The sequence below is a fragment of the Natator depressus genome, chromosome 3 (assembly GCF_965152275.1).
Source record: "Natator depressus isolate rNatDep1 chromosome 3, rNatDep2.hap1, whole genome shotgun sequence".
Taxonomy (NCBI): domain Eukaryota; kingdom Metazoa; phylum Chordata; order Testudines; family Cheloniidae; genus Natator; species Natator depressus.
This window is the reverse complement of record NC_134236.1, coordinates 87494243-87511591: the sequence shown is the minus strand read 5'-3', so window position 1 is coordinate 87511591 and position 17349 is coordinate 87494243. Positions and strand designations below refer to the sequence as shown.

At 39.5% G+C, this 17349-nt stretch overlaps 1 long non-coding RNA gene across 1 annotated transcript in view; it reads right to left on the bottom strand.

Moving 5' to 3' along the window:
- The window catches only part of LOC141983947 (uncharacterized), a 57346-nt gene extending 41858 nt beyond the window's left edge, over nucleotides 1-15488 (bottom strand). The window contains exon 1 of the long non-coding RNA XR_012638586.1: nucleotides 15399-15488. This is a non-coding gene — a long non-coding RNA (uncharacterized LOC141983947). The remainder of the gene's footprint in view (nucleotides 1-15398) is intronic.
- Nucleotides 15489-17349: the final 1861 nt, after the last annotated feature.

Sequence of the window (17349 nt, the reverse complement as noted above, 5' to 3'; positions counted from 1 at the left end):
GGCAGGGAAGCAGAAGAGAGTGCCTAGTTTTCTGCAGGGATTGCCAAAATAACTATGGATCTGTGACATTCTGGGCAGGAGCATGGAGTCAGAGGGCCACATCTCTGACCCCACTAGCTGCACCCTGCATGCCCCAAAGTGGAACTAATGCATTAGAAATTCTAAACAGTGTTATCCCCTTCCACCAGTTTTTAATACACATGAGTATGCTTCCATGCCTGATCCTAATGTTGCATGATGTGTAATGGTTTCAATAGTTACTTTAATTCCATTATATCTGGCTACAAATCTGTTAAGCTTGCTGACACCTATACTTAACATTATCCGCTTGGACTCTCCAAGCACTTGGTAGTACTATGGAAAGCTCTTTCTGCTCCCCTTTACGTATTGTAACATAAAATGCAGCACTTTCAAAGGTGGCCTACAAATGGAAAAAAATTGCCCTTTTTTGCATATTTATGGAGTACAAAGAAAACCTGAAAGGTGTGTTTGTTTAAAAAAAAAACCTGCTTGTCTTTTTACGGGAGAAACTAAGGTTGTGTCCCCTCAGAACTATGTAGCAATTGGAGAACTAGTGAAATTATTACATCACAAAAGGCAAAGCTGAACACGAGGGAGCGTTCATCAAACTGTTTAAAATATTGTTTTTGCTTCTCTTTGTTAAGACATATTTAACAGAGCGAACATACTCCAGTGGCTATTGAACACTTGCTTGTTTGGGAATGTTAGCCACAGGAAGTATACGGATTTTCTCTAGAAACTTTATTGACTTCCTGTAGATTTTGAAGACAATGAAAGGTGTTGACATTGATTTATAAAATGCCATATGACCTGAGTCCTGTCAACCTGAGAGGTTTCCTTCCCTAACTTTGTTGTCATGACAGTCCACGTTAGATGGAATACTCCTGCTCCCAAGATTTAAACATCTGTGGCTGAGAACAGGTGTTCTTCACTGAGGGACCTTGATTCTTTGATTTCCTTCCCACACTGGTCTGAAAAAGTTCTAGCTATTGATTATTGAGAGTGGATGCCCTCTGTTTACTTAAGAATGATTCTGGAGTAGACATTCTGGGCCAGATTCTGATACCTTTACCGATATTGAAATCAGTGAGACCATTCATGGAGCAAGGTACTAAGCCACATGAGCAAAGGTACTAGAATCTGCCCTTTAGCAATGGAATGGGAGTTTTTTAATGATGACTGTGGCCAAGTATTATTGTGTGATAAGTCTTTATTAAGATTATTAACAAGCAGAGTATACAAATGAAAGACAAATACATGTAATCATAATCCTCAGAAAAAAAATTCACAGAATTAAATTTCATCCTTTTAACTAACATATCCCTTGTGTATTACTTTAAAGATTTTCAATGCCCCCAGACACTCTGCAGTTGACTCATTTTATAAATCAATAAGTAAGAATCCTGAATATAAAAGGCCAGATTCTGATCCCATTCACACAATAGGAAATAATACCACAGATGTAAATGAAGTAACTCCACATTTATATTGGTAGAAATGAGATCAGAATCTAGTCCAAAGAATTATATTTAAGGACCACTTTATGGTAATAGCTCATTCAAATTACTACATGCTGGTATTCATATTTTTTAAAAGTTATGTCTCCTTTTCTAATTTATTTGGGTGCCTAACCCATCTCAAAATACTACAGTATGTTATATTCATAATCTGAAATACTACAGTTTACAATACTGTTACTACAGAAATTGAGTGGTTACTGTAAAATGCTGTGGTATATTTTATAAGGGTCCACTGCCTATTTGCCAATGATGTATACAGAATATATATACAGTATCACAAAGACACAAAACATGTCTGGACTGTAAGAAAATATCAAGTAAAAGCAGACACATCGAGGTAAATTTTTAGGGCTAGATTCTGCCAGCTTGTCTCGGGGGGATTATTCAGGAAGTAAGGCACCCCTCAGTGTGAGTAAGGGAGACAGAATCTGGCCTATGTTGTTATGACATGCATTAAGCTATAGAAATGAAGCAAGATAATTCATAATGCAAGAATGAAGGTGTCAGCTAACCACTAGCTAACCTATGACAACAGCTGTGAAAGTGGGATTCATCTGACATAATCCCTTTCTGATCCTTGAATGAAACCAATTATCAACACCAGGAGGAAGGCAGCCAGTAAGTTCAGGCTTGAAACCTGTGTGATAGGAGCTTGAACATATTGGTGCTTACTGTGTAATCTGTAAACCATTATCATTTAATTCAACCCCTTCGGAACAAAGTGGATCTTCCATGGATTCCTGTCTGTCTACATGCTTGTGTGCACAAAGCCTTGGCTTGACAAATGCAGAACAGCTGGATACAGAGTAGTTATGTGATCCCCAATATTTCTGAACTGTTGACTAGGCTAGTCATTGACTGAAAGAACAGAAGATCACATGGCCCTGTGAAAGCCAATTGGATTAGATGTGACTATCCAAGAAACAGGACTCTTGGAAGCTCCCCTCCCAATCCTGGTTCTTTGGATACAGATCTCAGCCCCATCAATGTTCCACGCTGTTGGTACTGGGGGGTTGGCTTAGGCACAGACCTTTTCAAATTTGTTTTTGTTTTTTTAGCATTAAAAGCATATAAAGAGGCAGATCTGAATCTGATCCTAGCTTTCGGGCTTCCATTTACACACCCAAGCAATACAGTTGCAGGGGCTTTATAAATCATCCTGAACGAAGAGTCAGCATTTCTTTCAGTGAGCTCTCTGAGCAAAAATATGACTACGGCTGGAATAATCATGTCCTTTCTCAGGGAGGCCACTGCATGCTGCACTTCCATCAAGGCCACATAATTCACCTTTTTCCTTTAGCACAGAATAAAATATTTCTATTTGCCTAAAAGTTCTGTTAGGTTTGAGGATGTCACCACTCTGATTTGATACCAACTAATGAACGTGAGGAAGTAAAGTAGGCGCAATTCTATTTTGAATGAAAAATATCGGCCTTCTGGACTCTGCTCTTTGCAGGTCTTTGTTCTGTTCTTGAGAAGGAATTGCTAGAATCTTTAAAATCTTTTCCAGTATCGCCTGAGAAGGCAGAGGAAAAAGTTTAGGGTGTAATATTGTCACCCCTTTTCACCGAAGCAGTTAGCCAATATTTGGAGTCTTGTAGGTTGTTTAGGTTAGGAAGAAAAATTGTTGACAGAGTCAAGTGTTTCTTTGCTGCAATCCTGTTTATTTACAAAGATGGTACACAAAGTCATGTTTCCATGAATATGGTAGGACAGTTTCTTTACCTACAATTCCAAGCTCCCTTCTAGCTAGTGTTCTACTCAAATGCCTTCTCCTCTCTCTTAGTTTTCTCTCAGGGCACACAACAAGCCCTTCTCTCGTTGTCTCTAGGGCTTCCTTACTGCCTTCTCTGTGTGCTTCTGAAGGGTTTTTGCCCCTTTTCTCTCTCTCATAGACACAGAGCTCTCTCAAACCATACCCAGTCCCTGTATTCGCAGTCAGACCTCAGTCAAACTTTGGCCCACATAGCTCAGATTCCTTGCATGTGGCCTGTGTTTTAGGCAGTGGCTCCTATTGTTTCAGCTATCTGAGGCATAAAGGAGTTTAAATGATCTTTACGTTTATCCTGAATGAAGGGAAGCTGTTACACACATCAGCTTCAAGGAGGTTTCACCCAGCCACCAGCATAACAGTACTTAGTTACTGTAAAGAATCTTAAGAAACAGAAGGTGGGGAAGATTTTAGGATATTTTTCCTCATTATGTAAATGAGATGCTATTGTGACGAAGCTAATGCAATTGCCAAACCAAAGTCCTAGATCGGAACAGCTTCAAACTTTAGTGAAGTTCAGAATTTTCATCCTGGGTCCATCTCTAAATGAAACCATAACCAAATGCCCAAATCATCCTGTGATGGCGTGTGTAAACACCATACTGGTAGACAGAAGGTTACCAGAAACTTTAGGGCCCAATTAACTCACCTGGTTACAGCTGGAGGGTGTACCAGACTCAATTTGTTATCAGACCACCTCAGAAGGAGCTAGATTTTATACCTAAAAGGGTGAACTCAGAGCAGTGAGGGGAGACATCCAAAAGAGAAGAACCCAGAATAATTGCTGTCTTGGGGTACCTACAGGAGCAGAGCTAGACCTGTGCTGGGTGCTGAAATGTGGGTATGGCTCCAGGAAGTCATCCCTATGGGGGTGTTACGGAAAAGAAATAGGAAGCTGGAGAGAACCTAGAAGGACTACAAGCTCAACCATGGGGTGGTTAGAAGTGGCATAAGTTATATTTGGTTTTGTTTGAGTTTTTTGAGTTCTGCTGGGGGAGTTCAGAGAGAAGCCTAGAATCCTGCTACTCTGATGGAAGAGTGGGATTGAAGAGAAGTCCAGGAGGGGTAGCATATATTGTAGTGATGACTAATATCATGTTGGATACTGTTGATCTGGAACATTGATACAGTCTCATCCTTTCCAGAGTAAAGAACCAGACCACCACAGGGCCTGACTTACTGTTGGACAAAGGTGACTGGGGGAAGGTCTGGCAAGGCTGTGCCCAGCCATGAGGAAGTGTGCTGACTGGTGAGTCACTCTTCTACACAGCCTATCAGAATAAGGCCTCAGAAAAAAATTAAGGCCAGATATTCACAAAACTGTACAGACAACTTTTTATGAAAGTTATCAGATAAATATCCACCTAGTAAATTGTGTATTCAGTTACTATGACTGCATTCATGGTTGCAGTAATTTTATGCACAAATTAGAAATTCTGTATGACTAACATCATGCAGATACATGCACAATTTTCTGAAAATCTGGCCTTTAGTTTCCAAAATCATATAACTTTTAGCAACTACTGGACAAAAGTGTTAATACTGACAAGTCTCGTTTTGTTATATGCCATAGAAAAATTATCCAGCCCATTGCCAGATATTAGCTTGTGTTGGCTACTTTCCTGAAAGCTGGACTCAAAATGCCAGGGACTGGAAAGTGGAACGATGACTAATCCATGCACTCAGGGTGAAAACGAGACTTATCCAATAGGTTAACAGCTTTCCTCCCTGTAAGGCACTATGGCCATGTTTTAAAAGAATGACTCTGCATTTGGACAATATGTGAACTAGTAATGTGAACTACAGAACAAACAGTAGTATTAGAGTGAGAGCAATTCATTCCTAAAATATTTAAAGTTGATAAATCATGTAAGAGTAGTTAAAGAAACCCTTTCTGAATGATTATTCTCACAAAATCAATTCCTCCTTGTACTTTAGCTATGTGTCTTTAACTTTGAGACAACAGTAGAGAACTTTCTCCTTCATAAGAGGCACTTCCTTCCATTTTCAGAAATCATTAAAATATAAAACAACATCATTACGAGAACCCTGGACAACCAGGACAACCCCCCACCCATAATTTTGAGATAAAAGATTTCTGTTCAAAAGCGAGCAAGTTCCCCAGTCTTGCACTACATGACTTTATAGAGACCTCTGACAAAGTACTTAACACTATAATTCTTTCCAGCATGCTAAATGCCTGGAAATGGCTCAAAATATTTGGCATACCTGTCAGATGAGAACAACATTCATTATAGAATTGGAATGTATGAAAAGTGTAACAAAGAGTAAAGACCCATACGGCTGTTCTCATGGGAAAGTGCTAGGGCTAACCCATCTGTCTTCTGTTGGTTCATCCAAACTGCCAACATGCAAAGCTTTGGATTGCAAAGAGTCTTAATATTGGTTCTTAAATGAGTCAAAAATATCAATATCCTGTATTTATATAATACCCTTCATCTGAGAATCCCAAAGAAATGTAATAATTAAGCCTCACAACCTGTGAAATAGGTTAACAGTATAAAATGGTTGACAGTATAAAAATGGCTCTAAAAATCCCTCTGACTCTTCTATGACATTGTTATTAAGGTAGCTTCTAGCCACGATCTGGGCCCAACTGTGCTGGGTGCTGTACAAACAAAGAGGGAGAGACAGTCCCTGCCTCTAAGAGGCTAAATAAACCAGACAGGTAAGGACTAGGAGCCGGGGGGAAAGTGGCACAGAAGTCAAGTAACTTACTTAAGGACACACAATACATCAGTGGCAGAGCTGGAAATAGAATCCAGATTTCATGACTCACAGGCCAGTGTGCCTTATCCACTGAACAACACTGCCTCTCAATAAGTTGCACAGGGCCTACTAAAGAGGAATCCCAATCCTGACTGGAGACTCTGGATGCTACTGTAATATAAATATGAAATAATATGGCTAAACTGATGTTGAGAGGGATGAAATAACTTGTCCAGGATTACACAACAAATCTGTGACAGAGTCAGTAGTTAGAGGCCCAGTGTATAGTCAGAGCTTCAGCTACAAAATGACTTCACCATGTTCCTTCCTAGTCTTTCCTCCAGAAGACCCTTGAAGCAAATGTTTTACACACACAGATTTTGGCATCCCTGATTTTACTGTTACAGCTGTTAATGTTGCAATTAAACTTTAATATACAGCTACAAACACGAGATTTAATTCATAATGGTAGCAAAATTGTAGAAAAATCTGTTGTTTTTTTTTCAGTTCTGCAACAAAACAAGCCAACCATTTAAAATAGTCACATACATTTTCTTGTTGCTTCTGCTGCTGCTTTTTTGTGAAAATGGTAGGAAGTTCCAGCAGACAAAGAAATACCGTTTTCTTCTGTGAGAAGGCAACTCGGTACATTTTCAGTGAAAGGCTCGGTTTCACTGCAAAGGTAGCAAATTTTTCCCTTAATCAAATTATCAGATTCTGGGCAAAATATCAGGGTGATACTGGATGCTCACATAGCCTGAGTCATAACCAATCTCCCCAAGAACTTTAACCTTCAATTAGCTTCTGACTGTGAACCTTACAGGCCAGATACTAGCTATTACTTTAACAGAGCCTGTGTCAAGAAGGTCTGAACTTCAGTGGTTCAAATGCCCAACAGTTTAGAAATGGTGAAGTTGCCAGGACTCCAATGCTGCGAACAATTCCAGTTAGTCACTTTATAAGAAAAATGTTGGGGAGATCATCTATCTGCCAGTCTGATCGATCTCTGTCATGTCCCCACTCAATGTGGCCAAAGTATCCTGTTAAATAAATTGTATTCTCTTATTTAATAGACCACTGCTCTCTTGCCCAGGCAGCAGAATCTGGTCAAAAGCTTACTATAGGGACATGGAACTACAATCCCAGCTTAGGCAATGGTACATCAAGTCCAGAATTCTGCTTTCTAGAATTAGAGTAGTAGAATAATGAATAGTACTCTTTTGGCACTTATTCTGAGAAGAATTCTGTGCTAAAATTCATTATATTTTCAGGATTTATTACAATTTTCATACGTATCCAACTCTTCTACACCTATCTTCTAATAATTGCGCCTTAACAATTAGCCAAATGCTAAAAATCAATGTAGCTTTATTTCCCAATGTATGTGTTTTATATTTATGATGTTTTAACAATGTTGGATGAGTTTTCTTTGCACTAACTGGCTTGGTGTCCGATACATTTGTGAAACAACTTAATTGATTCTGATTATGTTAATTTTACTGAAAATTAAAGAGGTGAACCAGTGCATAGCAATAAATTTGTTAAAACCCTTCCTTTGCTTAGTTAATTTGTAGGCAACGCAATCTTTCTTTCTTTCTTTTTTCTTTTTTTTTTTTTAAGATTTTCTTCAGAGGTATTCATTTTAAAATGTGAAAGCATTTAAAGAGGTTAGTCTTTTAACATCTATCCAGTTCTGGACTTAAATGATCCAGAATTGTGGCATATGGAATAGCTTTATTAAAGAGTTAAGAGGACTTAATTATATGAAAAAGAAAGCTGTACACTCACTATGAATCATGGTCTAATAAGACCTATGTAGACTGAGACCCACAGGTGAAATTCTGGTCCTATTTAAATCAGCGGTGATATTCTCATTGTCTTCAGTGAAGCCAGGATTTCATCTCAGAGCCTCTATCAGTTTTAGGGACAGCTTCTGCCACCCTTATTCGTGTTAAATAGTACCTTATTCCAGGTGTAGCCCCATTAAAATCAATGGAGCACATGCAGGTACTACTCAGCATTCAGCCTATCCTGTACACAGTCACAAATGTTATAATAGTATACAATTTCCTGGAGTTAAATTCTTATTCACAGTGAGTAATAATCATTGATTCTTCATAAATCTTTGACAAAAGAAGTTCAACAGCACAATTGTAAGAGTCTAAACCAGCAAAGCTACATTCTTTCTTTTCAATAAAAAGCCTTTATTATAAAGTTCCAACTCTTAAAGGGATTTTTCATTTCCTTAATTATTCTCAAGCTACAATGACACCAGTTCAAGTGATTATCCCCATTCAGCACACACTGCTGATTTATACTGCTTCTCTTGCACGTGTCAAGGAATGTTAGACGGGAATTTCTGTGTAGAAAGCAAGTATGTGGTAACAAACCTAGCTGAAGTGAATATTTCTGTCTGGGCTTAGCAAGGATGCCTGTCTGATTTATATAACATACAGGGATGAAGATTACACTTTCTGGATAAGGAATTTTACTTCATGATATACCAAGCTGCTAGTTTTGCATTGTACTTTGTTATGAGTAGCTCACATTCAACCTCCCTTTCTAGCCAGATGCCATGTGCTGTTAGTCACAGATGGGGACAAGGGGGGGACACTACAACACAGAATACTCATGGCAGCGACCATTACATGGAGCCTTTATTGATGTATTCCTTGAAGACTATGGCAGTATTGTAATAAACTGAGAATTTCTGCACTGCCAGAAGTTAGTCTGGTGTGCGAGCTTTTAGGCTTTAGAAAAGGTGGCAGAAGCTCTGCTAGGAAAAGAGCATTAATAGGGTACCTGGAAATGTGTGCACCTGGATGTCACTACAGGCCTTACTGTCACAGATTCTCCCACACCTGAGCTAGAGGGGTAGGTTGTTGTTACTGTGTCCAATGTCAGCAACACTTTGTCCAGAGAAACAACACGTTCAGAATTTTAGAAGGGCCCTGTGGGTTTCAGTTGCTATCCTGCGAAAAAAGTATTTTTGAACAAAATGAAGGCCTCATTCGCCTCTCTTTCTTCCAGTCTACAGTAGTTCTTGCTAGCTCATGAATTAGACTAGAAGTACTGCATAATGTACTATAGAAAACAATGTTGCTTTATCAGAGATGTGGACCAGATGACCTAGTAAGGCTGTTTCTTTAAGTATTTGAACAGTGAGTGTCTTCATCAGAACTCAAAACCATACGAAATGTGCCTGTGTTTTGCTTTTATTACAAATTAGAAACACAGATTTTTTGATTCATTTCAAGTCCTAAGCTCAAACTGAAATTTGTGGGGTACAAATAGTCTGAAACCAAACCAAATACGTACATGCTAAATGAAGGCATCAATGTGCTAATAACGATAGTAATTACTATGATTCAGTGGGAAAAACATTTTTAGCGAATGCTATTGATAATAAGAAATGAGGACAAATTGTGAAAATGTAGTAATGTGAAGAATTACAACCTTATTGTATTGGATTGTGACTGATTCAAGACACAACTGCTTTCCCCTCCCCCCCAGTTCATATGATGGAACAGAAAATCTTGTACCAATGCGTGTGTACACGCGTAGGGTTGGTGGGCCAGGGGGGAGGAAAACAATAATGGCTTGCTCAAACATAGTAGTGGAGGAGAACAAGGAACAGGTAACACTAAAGCTATGTCTAAACTACCACTTATGTTGGTATAACTTCTGTTGCTCAGGGGTGTGAAAAAGCCACCTCCTGAGCAACATAAGTTACACTGACCTAAGCGACAGTATGGACAGCACTGATGCAGCTGCGCCATTGTAAGCTCTCTAACATAGCCACTCAAAGCCAATGGGAGAGAGCTCTCCTATTGGCCCCATCAGCTCCTGCAAGCAGATGTAGCTATGCCAGCAGGAGAAGTTCTCCCACTGACATAACGCTGTCCATACCGGTGCTTAGGTCGGTGTAACTTATGTCACTCGGGAGGTGGCTTTTTCTCACCCCTGAGCAACAGAAGTTATACCAACATAAGTGGTAGTATAGACATAGCCTGAGAGTTGTCACTCCTTGTGATTTTTGTCCTGAATCTCTCAATAAGTGGTAATTTTTGTAAAGTTTCAGCTCCTAGAGCCATATACGTGAGGATCTCAGCTTTCATTTTTGCTTTTAGAGAGAAGCTGGAAAACATGGATCCAGGGCACTCAAAAGCCAGAAGGCAAATAAAGACACAAAATTCTGGGGTTTTGGGTTTTTTTTTTTAAATCTCATGATCATTAGGGGGTCTGCAATTCTAGATATTAATTTTTCCACAACAACAGGTTCTTTCCAGTTGCACAGAGCTCTTCCTCAAATACTCAGTACTGCTATTCTGCACTCAAATCTGGTAAAAGCTTAGCATACCAGCAGCATTTGCCTATACACAATTTACTTTACTTCACGTGCTCTTTGAACCAAGCTTGTACCTGATTTTACTCTAGAAGGAAGTGGATTCAACTTTTGTTTCAACCACCTGATAACTTTCAAATTTATTGTAGCACTGCAGCACAATGACAGAGTCTAATTCAAATGGACTAGCTGCAACCCACAGTTGCCCTTCACATGTGAAGCAGTAGAGGTGGGCAAGTACATTATTAATTAGAATATCTAACAACTGGCCCCCCTATTGCTCTTTGCCAGTTGTCAACAAGCAGTTAGAAACTCTCATTTACTAGTTACCGAAAATGTGCAAACTAGTTTTTGCAATTTTTTTTTGGTCTGCGGATTATTCTCAAGCAATTTATTTCAAGTATTTGAAATCTGAGCAGTGTGTTGGCTTTGCCTGGACACAGATCACACAGTATTGTCTTTTGTTCCTTAAGTGGATGAGCACAGCTCTTAAAATCAAGATACCATTATAAAAGCTAGCATTAGCAAATTCACAATTCATTTTCTACTAAATCTCCTAGAATTCAATATTTCCATCAGCACCACAGTGCATACACTCATTCACTAGAATAGCCACAGAAATCAAACACAAGGGCAAAAACCCAGTAGAAATAAATATATTTAAAGGTTGGAATATTTATGACTTTGTTTTGCTGGTTTCACTCAGCTCTAACCATGGAGGCCCTGATTCAGCAGGATGTGCTTAAAGTTTAAAAATACAAGTAGCCCCATTGAAGTAAATTGGCTTACTTACGTGCATAACTTTAAGTCCTGTGCTTAAGAATATTACTGAATTTGGGCCAGAAAGTGTTTTTGTTTTATTTTATTTGTTGTTGTTTCTGTGTAGCGTGAGATGGCTTTATTTTGTGTTGTTTTGTTTAAGTTTTAACACCTTACCAATCATATTTCAGAATATTCTGATAAAATTGCAAGTAATCGCTTATGAATTATTGTAAATTATTGGCAGGTAGTCAAAGTTTCAGCATGTTGATGTATTATCCAGTCATATGATGGACTGCTTTCTTTGTAACTATGTTAACATTATGAAGAAAACCCTTGCAACCTGGATGCTTCCGGCTACCCGTACAATCTCCAAGCATCTGTGTGCTAGATAATTACATGCTAGAGACTGCTTCAAGTACTGCAGTGCATAACTTTCTAAGAAATTGGGTGGATGGGAAGTGTAAGAATTTAAGTCTCAATCATAATTAAACATAGAGGTTTTTTTAAAGTAGAGAAATAATAACAAAACTGATTAGTTATAACAATAGAATTATACATATTTCGTGGAACTGATGACCACTAAATTGACTGGAACAATGCAAAGTCAATCATGTCAGTGTGTGCTGACTGCTTGTGAACGGGTGTCCCTGGTGCTTGATGCCCCCTTTCTGGGGGTCCCACCACCATCCACACCATGACCAAAGGAGGCCTTTAGGGAGCAAAAAAACAGCAAATGTAGACGTCCAAGAGTTGCCTAGAGAGGCCATCCAGGATCAGTCTCTGGCAGAACTAATGAGAATAGGTCCTTCAGCAAATAGAAGAGCTGGGAGTGAACAAAAGCCAGTCAGGTCCCAGCAGACAAGATAAACAGGCTGGCTGCTTCCTCTTCAAGTTCTGGGTGCAGCTAGGCCAGGGGAGCAAGGCTCTCCCCTGTGGAAGCCCAATAAAGCCCGCTTGTACAGGAGGCCTACTCTGACTGCACCTTTATTACTGAGTCGGCAAAAGATTGTTTTTGTTTTATTTTGTGGAATATAAAGCCTAGGAGACATCTTGAGTGGGACACCAATTGACTTAAGAGGTGCCTGCCGCCTGTGACACTGCTATATTGTTATGGTTGCTGACTTCTAGCTCTTATGGAACACACAGCTTCCCCACAATTTTTCTCATCAATTCAAAAGAATTTTATCTCCTCAATTCCAAAGAAATCATGTTCCAGGACAAAATAATCAGACCACCAGATAGGGAACTGAACTGGGAGTCAAGCTTGGATGCTACTCCAGCATCTGTCTCTGACCTGTTATGTGACTTTGAGAAAGTTACTTCACCTCTGTTTCCTCTCCATCCTTTGTCTGCTTAGATTCTAAGCGCTTCTGGGCAGGACTGTGTTTACTATAGATTTGTACAATGCCTAGTACAATGGGACCTTACCATGGTTAGTGCCTCTGGACCCTAGTCAACACAATTATTAATAATAAAGAACAATGATCTATTTAGGATACAAAATCAAATTAAGTCACTGAGTATTCACCAGGAATTTATATTCTGCTTCCATCTGCAAAGTGGAAGGACAGAGAAATTCCATGGGTGCACGAATGCTATGCACCATTTAACTTGAACCAAGAAACTACACTGTATTTCTCTATAACCTCTGTTAAAAGTGGAACTCAAATTTCTGGCACTGTGATAAAGATGAACAAGTCATCTGGACATAGGGCCTGATGATGATCCCCACCTCTAGCCATCAGCCCCTTTCTCATCAGAAATTTGAATGGCTTTTGTTAGAGTCATGGTTATCATTATCACACTGAAAAGAATAGGAGAGAGTGAGCATCTTGGTTCATCCTTTGGGACAATGGGAATGCTGAAGGAGGAAAACAAATTACCACCACTGGGGCCAGTGAGACTACGTAATAATTGGATTCAGTTAATGAAATAGAGATAAGAAGTAAAAAAGATCTTCTAGGACATCTAGTCAAGCTCCATTCCAGTGCAGGATGGGTCCTTACAGTATATTCACTAGTGCATTGTCCAATTTAGTTTTATGCATTCCTTATATGTGTTCACAAGATGTTCTAGCACCGTGATATTGCTTTAGGGACTAGCCAAAGATCTGAACATCCTGCACTAGTGTCTGTACCACCCAGGAAGAAATTTATCAAACAGTTTGGTTCTGCTGCTTTCCTGCTGTTCGGGCATCAGGGAAATATGAAACTAAGTCAGCTGGATGCTGTAATTCTTTTCCTGTTGATTCAGGCACATAAGAGCATACTTTTGGTCTGGAAAACTGAGATTTTCTCCCTATACACTCAAGCTGGTTACATTTCATAACAGAGGATCAACCACCAGGGGGAAAATGATTCTTTTAAGAAATTATTGGATGACTTTTACAGTGGATGGGATAAAATTATAGAGTACATGGAGGGGAGTGGCGGGAAAACAAATTGGCAGTGTATACTTGGACCCCATGGATGAGGATCTGTGTTTGATCAGATGGGTAATATAAAAATGTATATTAAAAGAATATATCTTCTGAGTTTATAACCTCTGAATTATTCAATTAGTGCATTATATTTCATTACTGTGTGTGAATATAGTACATGAAGGTACCAAAATATAGGATCTTAATTCAAACTATAATACATCTTACCAAAATATGGAGTTCATATGTATAACCTGACAGTGATTAAAATAAAAACCAGTGGAATATTTTTATGTGTTGCTCAAAGTGGGGAGTGTTAGACTGAGACAGGTGCCCAGAGGGTGCAAGATCCAGACCCTGGGGATCAATAATAGACAAGCTTAGTTACTTGCCAATCAAAACAAGATAGTGGAAGATTGTGCCACAACCCAGTCCTGTACTGCTAAGAGCTTTAAAAACCAACCAGGCCAACTTAAATTCAATCCACCACGTAATAAGACGCCAGTGTAGAGAATGCAGGTTGTATGTAGCATGATCAGTGTTACTCCGTTCAGGCAGCAGCTGTCGTGTTGCATTCCACACTAGCTGGAAGCCATGGAGAAGGCCTGCACAAGGTGATGGTGTGAGATAAAACACTCGAGAGATTTTATTTTTTACCAAGATATTGAGGTGGGGGAGCAGCAACACGCTGGCTCAAGAGACAAGCTTAGCCCATCCCTCTCACTAGGCTGCCAGAGGTACTGCAACATATACCTGAAACTTTTATCCACTGAGCAATACATTGAAAGTGTGTATATGTGTAATAATGTGTTTTCGAAAAGAAGTCATAGAATCAATGTGCGTCCACTGCATGCCAGAAGTACGGTCACTCCTTCCCCACGCTATACAAGGAGTTCTGTCAACTCTGCTTCATTCCCCCCACCCATCTGTGTCACCCTGTTTTCCCCCACATAGTAGCTGTCATTTTCTTCCATACTTGATAGGGACTGGCTACAGTGCTTGCTTATACACAGCAGCGCTGTTCATCCTGAGATCCTATAATGTTCTGCCAGATATGTCTCAGGTTAGTTTTAAATAAGGTATTTTATGTACAGTGCTATCTACCAGTAGAACAGTATAATACAGTTTAGCATTTCATTATACCAGGAGCTCTGTGTCCCTCTGTACCAGGGATCTCTGCTCCTCCATCCTCCCCAGTGACAGATGCTCTCTCCCGTACGGAAGTGCCTTTTCTGCCTTCTATTCTTTGTCTGGCAGGGTGAGGGAGCATCTGTCTTTTACACACACTCTTCCCCTCCACTACCCAACATAGTGAAGGCTTATTGAGTGGCATCTCATTGGCAAGGAAACTCTCTCCTGCACTCTGGGATCTAATACTGGCTCCCAGTGGCACTGTTAATATTCCTTCCCAGCAGCTGTTAGGTGACTCTCTGTTTGGGGGTGCAGAGAGTGCTAGTGCTACTGCTGCTGGGCTGAAAGTTGGGGTGAAGGGGAAAAATACTACTTTATTTTGTAATAATTGGGCCTACAAATTTACCCTAATTATGAGTTTAACTTCATAAGATATGAGTTCAACTTCATAAGTAACTTCATAAGATGTCACAATAACCTGCAACAATAACTGTTGATGGGAAAAGGTATGAAAGGGAGACAGAACAACTGAATTAGTCCAAACAGAAAGGTCTACTGATATAACTCAAGGACTGGTTAAGACTATGCTTGGTAAACAAGAAGAGTGTGAAACCAGCAATCAGTGAGTCAAAATTTGTATGTGGGAAACTAGGCATAATTGGTGGACAAAATAATGAGGGGATGGGTTATTCCACTTACCATTCCCTTTCTGGGTCCTTGTAGACACACTTTGAGGGGAAAGATTGGCTACTGGAGTGAGCTTCACCACCATGGCTGCCACCCCCACCATCTCCTGGGACCTTGAGCCTTCATCATTCCAATTCTGAGAGATGTCCTGACAAGGGTGGGCCAGACACAGGGACCTAGATGACATCGTCACATCTATTGGCTCCATCTGAATCCCAAACACCACCTGGGATGGAATGGGATCAGACTTTAACAACAGCAACAACAGCAGCTCTAGCCCATTTCAACTAATTTCTCTTGTCCATAAAAAGATAGTTATTAGCATCTTTAATAACATCTAAAAGACTGTCAAACCAGGTTGTTGTTTTTTTCCTTCTAAAAATTGTCTCCTACTAAAGGGAAAGTGGACAAAGAATGTTAAAATAAAAGCCTTACTTAAAACATTTCAAATGCTTTAACTGTTTTTCCTTTTCTTTAATAAAAGGTTAAAGATTTTCAGTGTTGTATTTGCCGTGGTACTAAGCAGGCAGAAGTCTCTGTATGCTGAACCCCAAACCTTCTTTAACATGGTTTAGTGTTAGATACTAAGGCCAAGTCTACACTATCCGCCGGATCGGCGGGTAGTGATCGATCTATCGGAGATCGATTTATCATGTCTAGTGTAGATGCGATAAATCGATCCCTGATCACTTTGCTGTTGATTCCGGAACTCCACCACAGCGAGAGGCGGAAGCGGAGTCGACGGGGGAGCAGCCGCCATCGATCCCGCTCCACTAGGACATGAAGTAAGTGATTCTAAGTCGATCTAAGATACGTCGACTTCAGCTATGCTATTCTCGTAGCTGAAGTTGCGTATCTTAGATCGATCTCCCCCCACCCCCCGCAATGTCGACCAGGCGTAAGTAAGTTATGTTAACACCTTTAGCTATATATTCCACCTAAATTAATAAAACATGTCCACCAGTGGAAAGTGGGGAGGAAATGCCCCAGACCCCCAAATTAGGCCTATAACCATCTATATAGGATAAATAAAGTTATAACACATGCAAATTTGCACAAGTGAAAAATGTTTTCATACCAGATCCAACTCATGTAGAATTAGTAAAGTAACTGGCAGATTATATATTGTAATAATTCCTGTTTATAGATGTACTGTTCAATTACCCTGATGCACACCACTGTAAGGCATCAATGCAGATGGACAAATTGCTTTTCAATGATCAAGCCATTCATCTCTTAAAGAACAGAGCATATCATGAGTAGAGCTATGAAAAGAAACTCCAAGCCAAATGAAACATTCCTGGTTTTGCTATTTGTTACAAACCTGAAATGGAGACCAGATTAATCAAAATCTTTTCCAGGTCACTTTTAAATTCAGTGGAAAACTCAGGAAAGACAAACAAAGTTTCTCACAATTTCAATTGCAAACCAAAGTTATGGTTATCTGTTCTATAATTTAAACAAGGAATTAAGATGCATATAATGAGCTATTCCTCATGGACCAGAAGAAAGATTGCATGTCTTCAGTCTGGCCTCCCACAACATGCAGTATAATTAGCTGGATAAATCCTGAATAACTCTCTTGGCTGATGATCAATATACCTCACAACAGATTAAATCTTGTATAAACTATACAGATTTGGATAATTAGTTCTTACATAAGTGTATTATTTGATATAAAATGAGTTTTGGAGCAAAGTTTAAAGCTATACAAGTATATGGTGCTGCTAAGATAGGGGAAAAAATCACACAATATCCTAAAGCAAAATTCAGTTTCTGTGGAAGGCAAACATGGAACAACTAGTAGATACAATTTCTCCACAAAGGTATTTTGATTTTTAATTGCCTTGCTTGGGATAGTAAGCTCATCTTACTTTTCTCTAATCAAGTGCATTGCTTGGAAGATGAAACAGTGGGACAAGTTCGTTGCTGAATTATTCAGCATACATTCATTCATTTAAAT